The sequence below is a fragment of the Mytilus trossulus genome, chromosome 12 (genome assembly GCF_036588685.1).
Source record: "Mytilus trossulus isolate FHL-02 chromosome 12, PNRI_Mtr1.1.1.hap1, whole genome shotgun sequence".
Classification (NCBI taxonomy): Eukaryota; Metazoa; Mollusca; class Bivalvia; order Mytilida; family Mytilidae; genus Mytilus; species Mytilus trossulus.
In genome coordinates this window covers 34,181,823-34,202,390 of record NC_086384.1, presented here as the reverse complement: position 1 = coordinate 34,202,390, position 20,568 = coordinate 34,181,823, and positions in this window count along the sequence as shown.

Sequence of the window (20,568 nt, the reverse complement as noted above, 5' to 3'; positions counted from 1 at the left end):
AACAATGAATGACACATCATTGAAGTGATAGAACAATGAATGACACACCATTGAAGTGATAGAACAATGAATGACACATCATTGATGTGATAGAACAATGAATGACACACAATTGAAGTGATAGAACAATGAATGACATACCATTGAAGTGATAGAACAATGAATGACACACCATTGAAGTGATAGAACAATGAATGACACATCATTGAAGTGATAGAACAATGAATGACACATCATTGAAGTGATAGAACAATGAATGACACATCATTGAAGTGATAGAACAATGAATGACATACCATTGAAGTGATAGAACAATGAATGACACACCATTGAAGTGATAGAACAATGAATGACACATCATTGAAGTGATAGAACAATGAATGACACACCATTGAAGTGATAGAACAATGAATGACACACAATTGAAGTGATAGAACAATGAATGACATACCATTGAAGTGATAGAACAATGAATGACACACCATTGAAGTGATAGAACAATGAATGACACACCATTGAAGTGATAGAACAATGAATGACACACCATTGAAGTGATAGAACAATGAATGACACACCATTGAAGTGATAGAACAATGAATGACACACCATTGAAGTGATAGAACAATGAATGACACACCATTGAAGTGATAGAACAATGAATGACACACCATTGAAGTGATAGAACAATGAATGACACATCATTGAAGTGATAGAACAATGAATGACATACCATTGAAGTGATAGAACAATGAATGACACACCATTGAAGTGATAGAACAATGAATGACACACCATTGAAGTGATAGAACAATGAATGACACACCATTGAAGTGATAGAACAATGAATGACACACCATTGAAGTGATAGAACAATGAATGACACATCATTGATGTGATAGAACAATGAATGACATACCATTGAAGTGATAGAACAATGAATGACATACCATTGAAGTGATAGAACAATGAATGACACATCATTGAAGTGATAGAACAATGAATGACACATCATTGAAGTGATAGAACAATGAATGACATACCATTGAAGTGATAGAACAATGAATGACACACCATTGAAGTGATAGAACAATGAATGACACATCATTGAAGTGATAGAACAATGAATGACACATCATTGAAGTGATAGAACAATGAATGACACACCATTGAAGTGATAGAACAATGAATGACATACCATTGAAGTGATAGAACAATGAATGATCTCCTCAGATACAGAAGAATGTGTCCAGGTAGGTTCGCATCTTATTATGCATATAGACGGTTACTTCGTGAATTAAAATAAAACAAAAAAGACCCGTTTATTTTCAAATTTAAATACTCTTGTTTTCGTCTTGAAAATGCATTACATTTGCCACCTTCCATTTATCCATCAAATCCAGATTAGGAACTTAAAAAAGTAGTTGTGAACAATTGGGTCAAAATGATTACTTGATAACGTTCAAATGAATAATTTCCTAACAAAGGATAACAATTGCTGACCAAAGTTTTTTGTAGACAGAAACAAGAGATTCTTAACATAGCGAGAGAAACCTTTACATTGATGCTTTAAATCAACCTTGTACTGACAGGAAATACCTATCAGAATTTACTCCTGTCGATGTATTGTTTGTAGTATATATACAGACAGTCTTTTGAATTTGATGATTGCAATTACCGTTCTTTTACTACCTTAAAAAAATCATTTTATTGTCATCCTTATGAACAGCATTAAATATCTTTTTATACATCCCACAAAGATCTGCCTACATTCTTCCTTATTTGACCTTCTTTGGTTATTGAAAAGTATTACTAATTATAATAAAATAAGTTGACCGAATTATTATTTTACTTCAAATAATAATTAAAATAAATATCTAGCAGCAAGAACATGCAATAGATAATTTTCCAATACATTTTAAAAAACAACAAATTGTATAGTTTTCACGTTAAAACGTTGATTGGCGTTTAACGTCACAATTCGAACTGTTGGTTGTCCCATCGCTGTCAAGAAAACCAGAGTATTCGAAGAGTATCTCCGACATTCGTTAGAAAACCCAACAAATCTTGTCAGATTGAAGTCAAGCACACTTGCCATGTGCTGAGTTCACATTCACAATCTCAGTTTTTTCATGCGAGTTAAATTTAAGTTTAAAGCACTTTGCCACCACTTCCCAGAATATGTTGATGCTATAGACTTCACTTTAAATATGGACGAAAGATACCAAAAGGACAGTCAAACTGATAATCGAAATAAACTGACAACACCATGGCTAAAAATGAAAAAGACAAACAGACAAACAATAGTAATTAAACATGAAATATCATAGAAAACTAAATAACAACACGAACCCAAAAACAGCGGGCCGATGCATGAAACGTAGTTTTTTTTTAATTTAAGAAATTGCAAGTTTTGTAACCATTTTGAAAAAAATCATGTTAAAATTTGCTATTGTTTATATCTGTATATTATACTTTTTTTCAGAATCTGACTAATGTAAAGAAACTTTAAACCACAAAAAGAAGAATACGTGCTTCATTATTTCTATCAAATTTTAGATTCTTTATCTTGACATGTTGAAAAATGCAATAACTGGTCAACTGAATTAAGAAATCTAGATTATATCGTGATAAAAGATATGACACCTATACAGATGTTTGTTATACTCTTGAGACAGCTAAAAAATCAAAGAATCTGACGAATAGAAGCGGTAAAGATATAATTTTGTATCAATTTTAATGGATATTTCTGCTTTTTTGCAGTTATCTCTCTTTTCACTTCAAATTTCCATGGGAATTTTAAATGGCGATTTTTTTAGTCTTCCTCGAGTAAGATTTTATGGGACTTTTTTTCTGTGTATATTTTGGGTATTATGCTAAAGATTAAAACTTCTGTTGCAATTATTTTCAGGTTAGGGTCAATTTATGCTTGATTGACTGGAATAAAATGACAACAGCTGAAACATGGGCATTCAGAATGTTGCAGGGTGAAACATGTTTGTATGAGCGCTCAACTACCACTACTTATCCCGGGAAAGTGGTGTAAAAACATACTATAAGAAAATAATGTATATCGACTGTTAACGGCTTCACCCAAAAGAAAAACAAAAGGCAGAAAAACGCATCAAACAGTCGGGACTAGAAAGGGTATTTATCCGACCCTCATCCAGAGCTACAGAAAAGACACAAAGTACAGCCTGAGTATACGTGCAGTTACTGACATACAAAGCCAATTCTAATGCAACAACGTTTGTAGCGTTCATTTTGATTGGATAACGTCACTTATTTACATGGCATCAATTGACAATTGATGCTATGGGACTTACGCGCAAGCGCAGACGGCATATAACAGATTTTAAATACATGTTTTAACGTTGTTTCCTGACAGTTTCATTAGAATGGAGATAACAATATTGTATTTTAAGCTCCGACGGCATCAATTGGGGATTTGATGGTCGCAAATACCCGTTTACTGTCTCCGCTAACGCGTCGCCAGTAAACTTAATTTGCGACCATCAAATCCCCAATTGATGCCGTCGGAGCTTAAAATACAATACAGTTATCTCCTAAATCCAATTAATGACAAATACACCTGAGACTGAATTACACAGATTAATTGACATACCAGGGTAGAAAATGCTTGAATATTTTTGTGCGGCAGTTTAATTTCCATTTTGAATGTTATGAGAAATAAAATCTCATTGGAATTTAGAAAACCGTTTTTAAAATGTACAATTTAATTGCAATTGATGATTCAAATGTAAAATGTTAGTAGGACCAAATGTACCTTTCCCGGGAGCTTTAACAATAACTGTGATAAAGATATGATGAAAATCATGAATATTAAAGTACATTATTTTAGACAACATACGAAGAATCAATTAAATCACACAATAGCAAATAAATTAAAGTTATCAATATTAAAGAACAATATTTTAGACCAACAAACGAAGAAGCTTTTAGAAAACCGATACTATTTGTCGCCAAAGGATCAACACCAACAGAGCTTTCAAAATTATATCCGAAGTACCTGTCATTGGCAATGCTCATTTAATTAATATGCAATATTAAGTAATTTTTACCTTGTGTTGTCCTATATATAACATTTATATTTTCTCATGATCACATGTTTCATTTTCAAACACGAAGTATCAGGGTTACAACAGTCAATCTAATAGAAATTAAGACACAAGAGAAACAATTAAGGACATGACATATATGTGAATCAAGACGGGAAATTGTTGGAAAAATTGAACGAACTCGAGGTAAGTAATTGAAATTCAGTTTTGTTTAATATCTGATTGATGATTTTAATATTAATCACGTTTCAATCATAATCCTTACATCTAATGCATAAACGTGCACCTTTTCTATATTTTTTAAATAGAAATGCTTTAAATGCTTTATATCTTGTCATAGATCACACTTAACTTATTCTTTCAGTGCATTTTTGCTTGCTTTTGTTTAAATGTCATTTTGGTCATGTTTTGCCATTTCAATTGATTTCTAAACTGTCTTTTTAAGTTGTAATTTTTTCCTTACTGTCAGGTTAGGGTGAAAGTTGGCGCCTGTAAAAAATGTGTACACCCACTCCATTTTAATGTACCTGTCCTTTCTCAAGTCACTTTTTCAGTGGTTGTGTTTTGTTGGTGTGGTTTGTAAATGTTCCTCGTTTCTTTTTTTTATATAGATTAGACCGCTGGTTGTTCTGTTTTAAATATTTTTCAACTAGTCATTTTGGGAGCCTTTTATAGCTCGCTGTTTGGTATGAAGGAATACTCTGTGTTAGAGGCAGTATTTTGATCTATAACTGTTGACATTTTAAACATTGTGGCTTGGAAGGAGGAGTATCTCATTTGTACTCATACTACATCTTTTTATTCATAATCATTTCTGGATGAAAATATTAAAAAAACAAGGTCACTGTGGTATGATGACCGATGAGACAACTATCCAACTATCCACTATAAATGTAAACCACTATCCAAATTTCGTTTAGATAAATAGCAATTAGTTTATAATGATTCTTGTTTTTTCAGTTTCTATTTTCATATTGATTTAATAAATAGTTCTATAAATGGAATTGCAATTGTAGGGGGTCATCATTGAGCTGAAAACATTATTATTATTTACTTGACAGTTATTGAATATCTGTTTCACAATTTACAATTGAAAAATTCAATTGAAAAAAAAACCATTTTGTTGTTTGAGTTTTTGTGTTTTCCTGATATTTTCGTCATGGTGTTGTGTATCTGAAGTTAACTTATGGTTTAAATGATGATTTTTTATCAGTCTAACTTGTGATAAATCCACTGGAAATTCGTTTTAGTGTAGGTTAGTGAATATAGAATAGTGCTTTGGGTAAATTTATGTCTGATATAAAAAATAAAAAAAACCACACAATCTCTAAATCCATGGAAAGTTTATTCAGGTACTATATCATTTTTTGAAAATTTAAAATAATTTTGACTTAATTTTTGTTATGTTTGGATTTTTTTTATTCATTAAATCATTTATATGAAAATTCAAACTTCTGTCAACACTTAGGTGTTGAATCCGAATCCGGCATTTGTCATTGTGAAACGACTCTTAATATAAGGTAGCAATAAACAGTAAGGAAAAAGTATTAGAATTTGCCCTTTTCGTTGCTTTCTTGCAATATCAAGCTTACTGATTGTGTCATATATGGGCATATGTATGTAATCAGAATCTTTCATAAATTTTATATCCAGTATATAAAATGATAAAATATAAATTCTTTTGTGTGTATTCAAGGCAACAATCTGCATTTATTTGTTATAAAATATTGCAAAAAAGGGGGAAAAGATGTCACATATTTTCACAAAATTTGGCGAAAAGTAGAATTTAAATCGCTTGAAGTAAAACCTTTTCTAAAACTGTGGACATATATCATTCAGCAAATTCAATGAACATTATATGTCTTTCATCTCATTTTTGTAAAATTGCGCCAAAAACTTGGTGTTGAAAAAAAAGTGTTTGTAAACATTACATTTATTTCTGGGCAGATGGCCGTTCCAACTATGAAAATACGGATAATCAAACAGAGAACAGCCCATAAAACATGTAAAAATAATTTTGATTCTCTTATAAACCATCTTTGAAGGCTAAATTAGCAATCAGATGTCTAAAATTGAATTTTATTACACGATAACTTTCCTATTTGAAAAATCTACAGGGGCCAAAATGCAAAACTTAACTCCTAACTGTGTATTGCTACCTTAATAGTAAATACTTTTTTCAAATTGTCCCTTTTAACTTATTTTCTGTGTTTTGTTAGCTAAATTGAGCAAAATGGCTCTTTATTTTTGAAAATTGGTTGAGTAATAAATATTTTATGAAGGTTAGCAGTTGACACTGAAACGCGATAAAAAACTGATTTTAAAGAAAGGTGCCAAGTCAAAGTGTAAAATCTTGTCTCCACCTCAATTTTTAGCAAAGTCTTCAAAAATATACCTCTTTTGTCAGTTTTTTAATGTTGAAAATCTTGATAAGATCTCTGATGATGCAAAATAGTACAAAAGTTAGCAATTTCAAGCATAAAAATGATAATCTTTATGCTTATTGCATACCATAGACTTGATTAAAAAACGTGGTGATAGGGAATAAATTTCTTACATCTTATTTAACTATACATTTAAAATATGCCCAAATGTAACATGAAATCTAGATTAAAACAATAACTTGATCTATACGCAAGCAAAAAACCTACGCATTTAATACTTAGGCTACTACATGCAGCCAAATCCATCAGAAGCAAGGGTTTAGCCGATAGATTTCAAATATAAGCCTTATGTCAAAATGTCTAATTTTGGTTGCTAAGGACTGTAAACAATAAAATTAACATGTATTGTCATTCTTAAACATTTAATTTCCGCAGAAGTTGATTTAAAATCTAAATATCAATAGATTTGTGGCATGAAAAGTCTTAAATTATACAATTCTGAGCTTGGTAAGTATGCTATAAGGTAGCAATAAACAGTTGGGAAAAAGTATTAAAATTTGCCCTTATAAATTTTACAATCCCCTTTTCATAACTTTCTTGCAATATCAAGCTTACTGTTTGTGTCATATATGGGCATATGTATGTAATCAGAATCATCAACAGATTTTATATCCAGTATATTAAATGGTAAAATATAAATTATTTTGATGTATCCAAGGCAACAATCTACATTTATTTGTTATAAAATATTGCAAAAAAGGGGGAAAAGATGTCACATTTTCCCCAAAAATTTGGCGAAAAGTAGAATTTTAATCGCTTGAATTAAAACCTTTTCTAAAACTGTGGACATATATCATTCAGCAAATTTGATGAAAATCATATATCTTTCATCTCATTTTTTGTAAAATTGCATCAAAAACTTCGTGTAGAAAAAAAGATGGTTTATAAGAACATCAAGATTATTTTTTACATGTTTTATGGGCTGTTTTCTGTTTGACAATCCGTATTTTCATAGTTGGACCGGCCATCGGTCCAGAAATTATTGTAATGACATAGTGGGAAATGGAAATATAAAATACGTCAATCGATTTAATATTTGATAATTTTTTTTATTTATAATGAAATAGTTTTTGGTGCAAATTTCTTTGCATAACTATGTTGTTTTTCTATGTTGTGATGTTATGCTATTGTTTCAGAAAAAGGGAGAAGGTTTGGATCCATTAAAACGGTTAATCCCGCTGCAAATGTTTGCACCTGTCCTAAGTCAGGAATCTGATGTACAGTAGTTGTCGTTTGTTTATGTAATATATACGTGTTTCTCGTTTCTCGTTTTGTTTACTGTGGATTCATAATTGTTCGTTAGATACCAATTTTCGTGGTTTTAATGGGTATATGTGAACCACGAATTCAAATGTTCAACGAATAACATATTTTCAATAGGTTTTGTATACAGACATTGGCAAAACCACAAAATCAAGTATCCACGAATATGCATGTTTTCAGCAATCCACGAAAATTGATACCCACGAAAATAAGTGAATCCACAGTATATAGATTAGACCGATGGTTTTCCCGTTTGAATGGTTTTACACTAGTAATTTTGGGGCCTTTTATAGCTTGTTGTACGGTGTGAGCAAAGGCTCCGTGTTGAAGGCCGTACTTTAACCTATAATGGTTTACTTTTTAAATTGTTACTTGGATGGAGAGTTGTCTCATTGGCACTCACACCACATCTTCCTATATCTAATAACATATTTCTTATGATATAAACGTGAAATCAAAAAGTTGTGTTTCTGAGTTTATCATTGCAGGATATTCATGCGTTCCTTTAATCACTAGTTATCTGTAGTGCAATATTGCATATAAAATGATAATTTGAAAAGATCAAAGATATTGAAAGAAACAAATTAACATTGCTAATTTATACTGATACTCATTATCTTGAAAACCAGCGGCAATGTAAACTGATATAAAATGCTTCATTAGATTTATATTGACGATATCGGGGTTCTCATTTGGGGGTTCTGATCCCGGATCCAGTTTTGTCAGATTCCCATATCCCTCTTACACTAGATAAGTAAGCAATTCTCATTTTTTTGTCATTTTCCGTGTCCCGCAAGACCTCATTTCCCGTTTTCACGACACAATAATTTGACTTTCACGAGTCACGCTTACAAAAATTGGCAATCCCGCGTCACGCTTAGACCCCAATGAGACCCACGATATCTTGATTGTATTCGAATCTGAGAGACTTTGGAAGGATGTAATTGTGCATTTTCTATCGTGTAAAATAAATGCAAAGCGAAGCAGTACTTTTGGTTAACGGGATTTATTTAAAAAATAAACTTGAGTGTTTCTAAAATGCAAAACGCAATCAAATACATGTATATAAAATGTGTTTGTGATATAAATTTTGTTCTAATCTATTGATAATTTGTTCATAAATATATGTTTATAATTGAGGTATCAATCAACATTAAAATATGAAAAAATATCTATGAGATAGTTATTGAAAAGACAGATACCAATAAAACAATTTTAATTCTAACATGACGTCCTTCAAACGCTTTGAGTACAGACCCGTGGTAAAATATGAATATTATGCATTGGCTGTTCCGATAGTCCTCCCACATCATATTTTTTTGTTTTCAAATGAAGTACCCGACGCCATAGAATGGTGACGTAATAATTTGAGCATTTTTCGGGACAATACACTATTCTCATACCGAAAATCACAACTAGGCAACGTAAACTACAATGCTTAAATATGGTATAAGCCCATTTTTTTATACATAAAAGACATATGTAAGTGAATTATCATTAAAATTCATCCAAATCTATCTTAATACGTTATTGTTAATAGTTTGAGCATGTCACTATTTCTGTTTACTCTATTCTTTTACGCCAATCCAAAAGTACGTTAATTTATGGGAACGGCAAATATTTGCCTTCACATAGAGCGCTTCGATCCAAAAGAATTACCATATTTGTCCTATTATAATTGAAATAATTCATGGGGACTTGAATATATCCAAACCCCCATGAATTATTTCTCAAGTATACATTATTTTCATAATTTGTTTTCAGTAACAAAGTTTAGCTATTTAATATAATAGAGAAGATGTGGTATGATTGCCAATGATACAACTATCCACAAAAGACCTAAATGACACAAATATTAACAACTATAGGTCACCGTACGGCCTTCAACAATGAGCAAAGCCCATACCGCATAGTCAGGCCCCGTTAAGACAATGTAAAACAATTCAAACGAGAAAACTAACGGCCTTATTTAAGTAAAATAAATGAACAAAGGCAAATATGTAACACATAAACAAACGACAACCACTGAATTACAGGCTCCTGACTTGGGACAGGCACATACATAAATAATGTGGCGGGGTTAAACATGTTAGCGGGATCCCCCCTAACCTTGGACAGTGGTATAACAGTACAACATAAGAACAAACTATAAAAATCAGTTGAAAAAGGCTTAACTTATCAGATAGAGACAAAAAATATAAGTGGACGTGACCGGGTACTTATACATCCCGACACAAAAACACACAATGAACAGATCGGAGAGTACTCGCAGTTATCTGACAGCTAATTCAAAGCCACTAACAACTAATAAAAAAATCATGCCTCTAAGACTAAACACTGAATCCGTACATATCCAACATACAATGGATTTAGTGTAAAGACGTCATAAACAGCCAGAGAAGACCATGACCTTGTGCAATGCCAAGTTACAGGTATCGACAGATTGTAGTTCCTTGAAAATGTATATATATATAACATACTAGAAATATTCAGTTAGTTTTTAATCTACTGATAACAAAATCAATATTTATACCAATAAAAACAATATTCAATGATCTTATAACAGTGTTGAATAGGTAACCTTTTAGAATAAGTTTATTTAAAGGAGCAACAAGTTTACATGGATCATTTCTAAATTTCCGGGCACGGTAAACAACATTTCCGTCAAAATGAGGATGTGCTATCCCGTTTGAAATAAGTTTTCTACAGGTACAACCAAACTTCAAAACCAAATCTTTATATCTATGGAAAAATTTAGTAAAGGTTTTAAGTAATGTATGGTAACGATATCCCTGGTTTAATAATTTACCAGTAATACATAGGTTGCGTTCGTTAAAATAAAAAATGTCACAACAGACACGGGCATAGCGAACAAGCTGTGAAATATAAAGACCGTGAGATGGTGCCAAAGGAACATCACCATCTAAAAATGGAAAATAAACAATAGGGAACGAAAAATCGTCTCTTTTGTCGTAAATTTTAGTGTGTGGTTTCCCGTTTAAAACCGAAACATCTAAATCCAGAAAAGAACAGTTATTACGGAATACATTTGATTTATTTAAAGTAAGTTCCTTGGGGTAAATAGCAGTACATGTATATTGAGAAAATTATTGATTATTTAACGAAAAAATATCATTTAGATAACGGTAAGTGTTGTTGAATTTATCAACTTAATGCGTTTTCGACGGGTCTTTACTGATTTTAGTCATAAACTGTGACTCGTAACAGTACAAAAACAAGTCTGCTATTAAAGGAGCACAATAAGTGTGCATGGGGATACGTACAACCTGTCGATAAAGTTTGTTGCCGAAACGTACGTAAATATAATCAAGGAGAAAATTAACAGCTTTTTTATAATACAGACATTAGGTGGCATACTCACTTTAGACATAATCATCTACCGTATTAACTATTTTACAAATCCTCGTCCAATCAACATGCTTGAATTTCTCTTCAAAAGGTTTCATAATTAATACTAGTTTGTGTACGTACACAGTAACTTCATCAATGTTGGATTACCACGATAATATGACTGTGAACTTTGGATAAAAGTCATATGAAACCTCAACATATTTTCTGTATGCAAATGACCTCAGTGTGACCCTGCTCGTAAAAATGCGGAGATCGCAATACGCACGGATCTTTCATTTAAATTAAACTTTTATCTGATTGTTCATGTAATACACGTACTCATTTTCCATGCTTCTTTGTTGGTTGTTTACTATGAGGTGCCGAACGGTAAACTACGGCTCCGCAACACGACAATAAAGTACTGTAAATTCAGAAATTATTGCGTGCATTTATTATTGCGATTTTGTCATTTTGGACTTCAATGCGAATCTAATTATTGTGATATGGTGCAAAGTCCTGTTTGATTCATATACAAAATTTCAAAATGTGAGTTCAAATTTTTGCGACTATAACCCTTACGCATTTTTCGCAATGATAAAAACCTCGCAATAATTTCAGAATTTTCACATCATAACAGACATAGAGAATAAAAAATTGACAATGCTACGATATGCGTAAAAAAATGATAAAAAGGTGCACAGAAAATTAACTAACTTACTTATTTAGGCCATTGGCTCTTCCAGGTAGAAAATGCCATTGACACACTCGCTCCATCTAACCCGATCTTGCCACAGTTTTCTAAAATGATCCAGTGGAGTGATTGCTGCTTTATTTCAGATTATATGTGCCTTTGCCAGGTGTTGCTTGATCGTCTTCTATTTTTTTTCCTTGAAGGTTTCATTTAAGTACCTGCCTTGTAATACTGCTTGTTGGTTTTTGAAGTATGTGGCCTTTCCATACCCATTTGCTTTTCTTGCTTTGGATGTCAATAGGTTCTTGTTCAGTTCATTTCCATAGGTCTTCATTCTTACTTTGTCGAACCATATGATGTTCATGTTTCTAAAAAGGCAGTAGTTAATGAACCTTTGGAGTCTCGAAAACACTGTTTTAGTTGTTCTCCATCTCTCTTTGATCCATACAAGAGCACTGATTTTACGTTGGAATTAAAAAATTTCACTTCTGTGCTTCTTGAGATGTTCATTGCACTCCATATATTTCCTAGAATGTTAAAGATGACTCTGGCTTGTTGATTCTTGCTTTAACATCAGCGTCGGTACCTCCTTCTGTGTTGACAATGTTTCCTTGATAAGTAAACGCATCTACCTACTATACATACGTTTGTCTTTTCTTTTTATTGTTTAAGTCCAAGCTTTATAGATGTTGAAGAGAGTAGGGTTGTTTTTCCTGCGTTTTTGTTTTGTTTTGAACTGGATACAAGGGCTATATCATCCGCAAAATCCAATAAGTTTATGGTATATACATGCATTGGTTGAAGAATAGGATAAACATAAGTTTTCACCAGTCACTTGTTTCTTATGACTTTAAGAACTATTTTGATCTGAGCTTTACTCGTGATTCTTATGTAGGGGAGTATTAAATTATCTAATCCTGGTACCTTTGATAACTATTTACACCAATGGGTTGATGCCAAACCTGGTATTTTATGTTTTTTCTAAAATAAATGTGTTATGCAATTTTGTTTGAAAGAAAAAGTGTGTGTGTGTTGGGGGGGGGGGGGGGGGGGGGGGGGTTGAAGAAAAAAATGTTAAAAAAAGAATGTACATGTTAAAATGTGCTCGCATATTATTGTTTGTTTATTGTTTATTTTGTGTATACTTTTTCATGTTCTTTTGCTATTTGAATTTGTTTTTTTTATTTATATTTGTAACCCGGATTTGTTTTCTCTCAATCAATTTATAGCCTTTGAACAGTGGTATAGTATGCTCCTGTTGTCTTAATTTACTGGTATATTTTAAACCAGCATAAGGATTTCTGTTTACTGTTGCTCCTGAACATGAATATTTGGGTATAAACTTTTGAGTACATTTGTAAGTTCCATGTTTAATTTGTTTATAAGGATAAATACTTTCCCAATTGAGGCAATTGGTTGCAGTATCTTTTATTAAAAAAGGTAATACTATCAATATAATACTCTGTTACTGATGACTATAGTTAAACAAATGGAGCAATATGTGCCAAATAAGAATATAAGTCACAGTTGAAATAAGAAATATGAACGGCTTATATCTAAGAATGTTGTCAGCAGTTTTGAAAGTCTTGAATTCATCATTAACATTTTATTAATACTTTTTGTAGAATGACAAATACAACCAGCCCCCAGCTATTAGACATCTTGCCAGAAATTGGAGAGGATGAAACAGATAAAAGAGTTCCGGTTGCCGTGTTTATCGCGGTATTATCGTTAGTTGGTATCATTGGAAACATACACATACTAATTATAATTTCCCGGAACTCGAAACAGCAAAGTACTTATCACGTATTCGTGTCCGCCTTAGCTGTGTCAGACCTTGTAGTGTGTTCTACGTATCTTCCGGTAGAAATAGTGATGGCAATGAATCCTGTTTCTTTTGATTATGACTTTATCTGCCGTCTATCCCTAGTAAACTGTTATACATGGGGATGCTGGACAGTTTTGTAAATTCTATCGATTGCAATAGAACGATACAGACATATTTGCTTCCCTTTGAATTACCAAATGTCGTGCTATGGTGCTAGGAAGCTGTGTATTTTTCTTTTTGTACTTGCCGCCATTAATGCTGCACCAATGGGGTACATATCTGGAACCAATTCATTTTCTTTATCAAATGCAACCAACGGTTTTGAATGTTTCATAAATGACAGTCTGGAGAATTCATTGTTTCCAGCTTCATACTTTGTATTTGTGCTAGCTGAAGGTGTATTGGTAGGCTTTACAATTATCTTCTTGTATATTCCTGTTCGGCGTACAATAATAAAAAGCAATAATATAAGAAAACAGATGATGAATATAAATATATACAAGAAGAGTTCAAATGTAGAAATAACATGTATAAACACGGGTATTAAGTCGATGTTGGAACTATCTGATAATTTTAATAAAATACACACTTCCAAATTGACAGAAGATTCGGCCCCTAATTCAGTCTCGACACGTTACACAAAGAAACATAGATCATTTGGTGAATCTCCAAAAAGTAAAGATTTATGTTATACCGATATTCTCAATCCTAGCAGTCTTCTACCAAATTTGAATGGTTTACTGAGTGTTGCGTCATCAGTTGCTGGAATGAAGTCGAATATACCACGGCACACTTTAAGATCATGTAATAAAATAACTGAAACTAAGAAGAAAGATGAAATTACAATCAACGTTGCGAGAGTTACAACAGGTTTAATTGTAATATCGGTAATATTCTTTGTTACGCTGATATCATTCATGACTAACCAAGAAAGATTCGGTGAATTGTCACCTACTGAAACTTGTATTTTCCTATTCATTCATGAGCTGGGATATCTGAATCATGTTGTAAATAGTTTTATTTATTTTTATAATGACAGTCGATTCATAAAGGAATTGAAATATCTTTATTCATTTAAAAAAAAACGATAAAATGAACCATATAAAGAGTTAAAATAGCTAACGGTAAATGGCATGGCGAGGTTTGTTTAAAAAAAAAGTGAAAGATACCAAAGGGTAGCTCAAACTCATGTTTTGAAATATACTGACAATTATATGGATAAAAATGAAACAGACAAACAAACAACAGGAAATATAACTCAACATAGAAAACTAAAGACTGAGCAACACGAACCCACCAAAAATGGGGTGGTCTCAGCTGTTCTAAACGGGTATGCAGATCCTGCTACATATGTGTTGCTCATTATGTTAATATAAACCCTGTAGTAAGTATTATTCTGCAAAATATGTTTACCAAAACCAAAATTATTTAAAATTGATAACAATTTCGAAGCTCTTCTATAAACATATAATATTGTAATAGTAGTATCCAGTTATCATTGATTTGTTGTAATTTAATTATCGAATAAAATTTGGAATATCAAAGAGTTATTTTCATAAAGAACACAAAACATTCTAACCATTCACCTTTTTAAACAAAAATCTAACCTTAAAATTCCATGTCTTGCTCTTTGTGACTCACAAATAATCTTGACCTTTTGGAGTGTGAGTTGGACACATATTCTTGTTTAATATTCTAATATATTGGAAATGAGCAAGTCAAAAATTCTTTAAAATGCAGGTTTACTCCAACTACTGCGGAAAATACCAATACCAATTATTCTTAATGTTTTGAGTAAGTTGTGACACTATTTGTTATTATAGACTTTTCGATTTAAGCGTATTATGCATATAGTATTTAATACAAATACTTCTGCCATTTTCAATAGCAGGAGTCTACAAAATATATGGTATAAACAGCTAAACGTGAACTTTCAACAGCTGGAATCGTATGGACACAGATCTAAGGAAGCGAAATCAGTTGTTGTATTATGTCAAATCTAATTCCATGAATCGTCCGTTTACTAGGAAATATCATCGTCAAAAATGATTCATGATTTTACAACCGGAAATTCAAAATTGCCTGCTATTGATATAATGAATTTATCACATTATAAGATACACGGCTAAAATTCAATTGGTCATGACATCCTCTCGTCGGGTAAGTTCGTGGCAAAAGTTTCACAATCACAACTCCTAAAATGTTTGAAAGTAACAACACCAACATATCTTTAACAAACCAACCTAAATTATCTTGGGTCAACATTGTATCAAATAGTTACAATCTAAATAAAAGAACATATATTAATATTATATATGACAAGCTAATCATGTTAAAATTTTGTAACATGCATGAATTACCATCGGGTAAACAAATTGTCTGCCAGCAATGGCATTATCGGACCAATTTATAGAAGTTGTTACTAATATAATAAAGAAGATGTGGTATGATTGCCAATGAGACAACTATCCACAAAAGACCAAAATGACACAAACATTAACAATTATTGGTCACCATACGGCCTTCAACAATGAGCAAAGCCCATACCGCATAGTCAGGCCCCGATAAGACAATGTAAAACAATTGAAACGAGAAAACTAACGGCCTTATTTAAGTAAAAAAATGAACGAAAAACAAATACTAGTATGTAACACATAAACAAACGACAATCACTGAATTACAAGCTCCTGACTTGGGACAGACACAAACATAAATAATGTGGCGGGGTTAAATATGTTAGCGGGGTCCCAACCCTCTCCTAACCTGTGACAGTGGTATAACAGAACAAGATAAAAACGAACTATAAAAATCAGTTGAAAAAGGCTTAAAACATCAGATAGACAAAACATACAAGTGGACGTGGCCGGGTACTTATACATCCAGACACAAAAAGACACAATGAACAGATCTGAGAGTACTCGCAGTTATCTGACAGGTACATTTGTAGTTCAAAGCCACAAACAACTAATACAAAAAATCATGCCCCTAAGACTAAACACTCGATCCGTACACATCCAGCATACAATGGATTTAGTGTAAAGACGTCATAAACAGCCAGAGAAGTACATGACCTTGTGCAATGCCAAGTTACAGGTATCGACAGATTGTAGATTCATGAAAACGTATATATATGTAACATACTAGAAATATTCAGTTAGCTTTTAATCTACTGATAACAAATCAATATTTATACCAATAAATACAATATTCAAAGATCATATTACAGTGTTGAATAGGTAACCTTTTAGAATAAGTTTATTTAAAGCAGCAACAAGTTTACATGGATCATTTCTGAATTTCCGGGCACGGTTAACAACATGTCCGTAAAAATGAGGATGTGCTATCCCGTTTGAAATAAGTTTTCTACAGGTACAACCAAATTTCAAAACCAAATCTTTATATCTATGGAAAAATTTAGTAAAGGTTTAAGGTAATTTATGGTAACGATATCCCTGGTTTAATAATTTACCAGTAATACATAGGTTGCGTTCGTTTAAATCAAAAACGTCATAACAGACACGGGCATGGCGAACAAGTTGTGAAATATAAAGACCGTAAGATGGTGCCAAAAGGCACATCACCATCTTAAAATGGAAAATTAACAATAGGGACCGAAAATCGTCCCTTTTGTTGTAAATTTTAGTGTGTAGTTTCCCGTTTAAAACCGAAGTATTTAAATCCAGGAAAGGACAGTTATTACTGAATACATTTGATTTATTTAAAGTAAGTTTCTTTTGGTAAATTTCAGCAGTATATTGAGAAAATTATTGATTATTTAACGAAAAAATATCATCAAGATAAGTGTTGTTGAATTTATCAATTAAATGCAATTTCGACGGGTCTTAACTGAGTTAAGTCATAAACTGTGACTCGTAACAGTACAATAACAAGTCTGCTATATAAGGAGCACATGGGGATACCTACAACCTGTCGCTAAATTTTGTTGCCGAAACGTACGTAAATATTATCAAGGAGAAAATTAACAGCTTCAATCATCTCATCACACCTCCAGTAAGTATATCTAGCATATGTACCTTTCTCATTAGAGAAGAAGGCTTTAAATGAGTTGCAGCAAATATATCTACATTGAGCAATGCACTGCTATTTGGCTATTTTCTGTTTTTATTGTACAGAGTAGAAAAATCAAAACTATTGACAGAGTCAAAAGTACCATCAAAAGCCCGTAATTTATCTAAAACATCCAAAGAAATTTTACACTCCAAAAATGGTTTATACCACTATGTTCATATTTTTTATTACAAAAGAGGGACGAAAGATACCAAAGGGACAGTCAAACTCATAAATCTAAAACAAAACTGACAACACCAAGGCTAAAAATGAAAAAAAGACAATCAGAAAAACAATAGTACACATGACACAACATAGAAAACTAAAGAATAAACAACACGAACCCCACCAAAAACTAGGGGTGATCTCAGGTGCTCCGGAAGGGTAAGTAGATCTTGCTCCACATGTGGCACCCGTCGTGTTGCTTCTGTGATTACAATCCGGTAAATAGTATAATTCTGTAGGTTAAAATAGTTCATGATAACCTCTTTAATAATAGTTAATGAACTAATTGAGAGCACTGACAGATAAATGGTAGAACACTTACTAGAGGCTCTCGTTATAACTGTAATCAGATTATTGAATACTTTATTTTCAAAAAGCATATCATGACACAGGTACATGCTATGGCAAACGAAATATATATACAATATACGACAATACATGTGATCTAATTTTCTAAGCTGCATTTAATAATTGCATAGTTTTACTGTAATTTAAGTTTTAACTGAGTTAGAATACATTATCTAACTAGTGCCGATTTGGCCAAGAACAGTAGAATAAATTTAAAATTCTATAGAATTACGCACAGATCTATACGTTGAACAGGATAAAACAAAATTATGTTCGTCCTCTAAAACATTCATATTGCAACATATACACATTTTATTTTCTCTTTGGGTATTTAGATAACGACCAACTTCAACATTTAACCTAAGTGTGCCGCTACGCAATTTTGTTAATATAGATACATTACAATGAAAATCTAAGTATCTTTCAAAACCAAATACTAGTTTATATCGTTTATAAATACAAAGTTTGTTACATCCTTCTAAAGCTGAAGATAAAACTGACATATTAAAACAGACTATTTTGACCGTTATGTTAATTAATCTTAATTACAAAAGGAACGGTTTCATATGTCACCTGACTTTGAGTGTAGTGAACAGATTCATGCTGTGATGTTAAATTAGCAGATCGTCTATATATTTAAGAAGGTAGTCGGGTGCTATTTCATAACCATATCTTAGGCACTGAGCTTAAGTCATAAAAATAAAAGTCAATCAACACCGAGGCCATATGGTATCATAAAGTTTTACCTTAGACAATTAATCTCACCAGGGCGACAGTTAGACACAATATTAATATACCCTTGATCATAATAATGTTCTGACAGTTGGGTTCCATTAAAATATATGTTCAAAATGCTAGCCCTGATTGCATGAGTTTCAGCAAATATATCTACATTGAGCAATGCACTGCTATTTGGCTATTTTCTGTTTTTTATTGTACAGAGTAGAAAAATCTAAACTATTAACAGAGTCAAAAGTACCATCAAAAGCCCGTTATTTATCTAAAACATCCAAAGAATTTTTTACACTCCAAAAATGGTTTATACCACTATGTTCATATTTTTTATTACAAAAGAGGGACGAAAGATACCAAAGGGACAGTCAAACTCATAAATCTAAAACAAAACTGACAACACCAAGGCTAAAAATGAAAAAAAGACAATCAGAAAAACAATAGTACACATGACACAACATAGAAAACTAAAGAATAAACAACACGAACCCCACCAAAAACTAGGGGTGATCTCAGGTGCTCCGGAAGGGTAAGCAGATCTTGCTCCACATGTGGCACCCGTCGTGTTGCTTCTGTGATTACAATCCGGTAAATAGTATAATTCTGTAGGTTAAAATAGTTCATGATAACCTCTTTAATAATAGTTAATGAACTAATTGAGAGCACTGACAGATAAATGGTAGAACACTTACTAGAGGCTCTCGTTATAACTGTAATCAGATTATTGAATACTTTATTTTCAAAAAGCATATCATGACACAGGTACATGCTATGGCAAACGAAATATATATACAATATACGACAATACATGTGATCTAATTTTCTAAGCTGCATTTAATAATTGCATAGTTTTACTGTCATTTAAGTTTTAACTGAGTTAGAATACATTATCTAACTAGTGCCGATTTGGCCAAGAACAGTAGAATAAATATAAAATTCTATAGAATTACGCACAGATCTATACGTTGAACAGGATAAAACAAAATTATGTTCGTCCTCTAAAACATTCATATTGCAACATATACACATTTTATTTTCTCTTTGGGTATTTAGATGACGACCAACTTCAACATTTAACCTAAGTGTGCCGCTACGCAATTTTGTTAATATAGATACATTACAATGAAAATCTAAGTATCTTTCAAAACCAATTACTAGTTTATATCGTTTATAAATACAAAGTTTGTTACATCCTTCTAAAGCTGAAGATAAAACTGACATATTAAAACAGACTATTTTGACCGTTATGTTAATTAATCTTAATTACAAAAGGAACGGTTTCATATGTCACCTGACTTTGAGTGTAGTGAACAGATTCATGCTGTGATGTTAAATTAGCAGATCGTCTATATATTTAAGAAGGTAGTCGGGTGCTATTTCATAACCATATCTTAGGCACTGAGCTTAAGTCATAAAAATAAAAGTCAATCAACACCGAGGCCATATGGTATCATAAAGTTTTACCTTAGACAATTAATCTCACCAGGGCGACAGTTAGACACAATATTAATATACCCTTGATCATAATAATGTTCTGACAGT